Below are 2,500 nucleotides of genomic sequence, written 5' to 3' on the forward strand. Positions count from 1 at the left end.
CATCTGTGCTGAACTGGAGGGCGTCCGGGTAGGAGCTCCGGTTCAAGCCCCTGTGTTTCCTCCGACTTAGTGGGGCGTCCATACAGGCACAATTGGCCATCTCTGCGGGTGGGAAGCCGGATTAAGGGTATGTGTCCTGGGCACTGCACTAGTGCCTCCTCTGGTCGGTCGGTGCACCTGTTCGGGGAGGGTGGGGGGGGACTCGGGGGAAATAGCGTGATCCTCCTACGCGCTACATCCTGCCAGTGTAACTCCTCACTGTCAGGTGAAAAGAAGCGGCTGGCGACTGCACATGTATCAGAGGAAGCATGTGCTAGTCGACAACTCTCCCCAGATCGGCAGAGGGGTGGAACAACGACCGGGACAGCAGGGGGGATTTGGCCAAGTACAATTAGGGAGAAAACAGTGGGGGAATCCAGAAAAGAAAATCTTACTGACTTCACATAAACCTTTTATTATTTTCACTATCAAAATCATGACTTTGTTGCAGACAACGCCAACCCCAATCCCCCCCCCCCCACACACACATACGCACATACTTTTAAAGAAATAGGGGGGAGTTGTTTTTCTGAACGGTTTGTCTTTTGAAAAGACGATAATGTCTGATAAGACAAATGTTGACGGAAGTCCAGAGCCTGGCTAGACTCATTGTGATTGGCTGAAGCATGTGTTTGTTTTGATTAGGAGCCTAGGGGGTTGATCCAGGGACAGGAAGTGACCTGTTAGGGGCGGGGTCAGCTATGAGGGTCAATGGATTCCCATAACATTGCCAGATATTAATAGAATGCTGTTGCAAGGAAACGAAGTAGCCATCTTAACCCATCTCTCTGTCCCAGTGTTACCCACAGTAAATCAGCACGCTAGCGGTCTTTCGTTGACTGGGCTCTGCCCACATCGCTCCATCTGTCATTAGTTTTGAACAGTGAGGGTGTGAAAAGCACTGTGAGAGAAAATGCAGTGGAATTTGTGTTTTTGTTTTTTTGTGGCCTCCAGATGTGGTCAAAGATGTGATCTTGACACTTGAAAAGCTGTTGTTTTTCACACAAGTGTAAATGGGACAGCCGACAACTTGGTACTTTTCTCACAGCATGTGCTAATTTGCACTAAAAGTCAATGGGTCACATCACATGTATATTCATAAACACGTTCTGAAGACTTCCTCTACAGTATCATTGCTGAAAACGTGCTTGAATTTGATCACACTAACTGTTAAATAGCTAAAAATCCCCCTGCCTGTGACAGACAGGCAACAGAAAAAACATCATATCTGTTGTTGTGATCATTAGAAGAGATAAGATCACCAGATTCATTTTATTTTTCCATCTTTTTTGGAACACAAAGAAGAAAATTGAACAAACTCAGACACAGGAAAAATGGGAAAAAGGAAAGAAAATGCATATACAGTATATATATATATATAACAACAACAACATGGTGCTATCAGCCGCGTGCGGTGCTTATGTGCTTGGGGTCTATGAGAAACCAGCCGGGCGAGTCATCCGTCGCCCCTAACCTCGTCAAGGTAGGCCAGAAACGGGTCCCAGATAGTTGAGAATTTCTTAAGTGAGTTGGTCCTCAGGAACTGAGTCCTGAGTCTCTCCATCCGTATAACTGAGACCATGTCTGTCAACCACAGCTGAAAAGAAGGTGGAGAGGGGGACTTCCACTCCTTCAGGATGAGTCTCTTGGCGACAATCGTCCCCTGCGTTAGAGATTGTTGCACAGCCGTAGGGAGAAGCAGAGAGGACTCCGAGCAGCCGAAGATGGCGAGTTCCGCCTCCAGCTGAAGGGTTATTTTGTAGGCCTTAGAGTACTAGTTAAATAATTTGGCCCAGAATCCGGATAGTGAAGGGCAAACCCAAAAAGCATGGGTGCACCAGATTCATTTTCAAAAAGTAAGGGTTAAAAAAGTATCAGTACTAGAAGATGATGACTGTCCCCAGTCAGCGTTAGATGGTGCGCGCACTTCATACAGTATATAATATGTTGCTACCACATCTTTAAACCCTATAACAGCATTGTGTTGAGAAGTTGCTGCAGCACTCCTTCCATCCCTTCAGATCCTTCTGTAGGCTTGAATCAGAATAGAAGCCATTGAGTTTTCTCCAAGCCACTGATTTTAGTTGCTTCTTCCTGGAAGCTTTTGTGTAACTGTATCTTAAAGCTAGAATCCCAAGAGCTAAATAGCATGTTTCACAGCTGAAATTCACTCTTCCTGTTTTTTCCAGCTCGTTGAGTTGTTTGTGCATATCCTCCTCCATGCTAGTTGAGTTGTTTGTGCATGTTGTCCTCCATGCTAGTTGAGTTGTTGGTGCATATCGTCCTCCATGCTAGTTGAGTTGTTTGTGCATGTCGTCCTCCATGCTAGTTGAGTTGTTTGTGCATGTTGTCCTTCATGCTAGTTGAGTTGTTGGTGCATATCGTCCTCCATGCTAGTTGAGTTGTTGGTGCATGTCGTCCTCCATGCTAGTTGAGTTGTTGGTGCATGTTGTCCTCCATG

At 46.0% G+C, this 2,500-nt stretch overlaps 1 protein-coding gene across 3 annotated transcripts in view; it reads left to right on the forward strand.

Moving 5' to 3' along the window:
* Window positions 1-2,500, forward strand: part of LOC310782188 (focal adhesion kinase 1-like) — a gene marked incomplete at its 5' end in the record, with an annotated part of 170,277 nt that overhangs the window by 143,537 nt on the left and 24,240 nt on the right. The window lies entirely within an intron of this gene.

Source organism: Poromitra crassiceps (assembly GCF_964638095.1).
Source record: "Poromitra crassiceps genome assembly, chromosome: 1".
NCBI lineage: Eukaryota > Metazoa > Chordata > Actinopteri > Beryciformes > Melamphaidae > Poromitra > Poromitra crassiceps.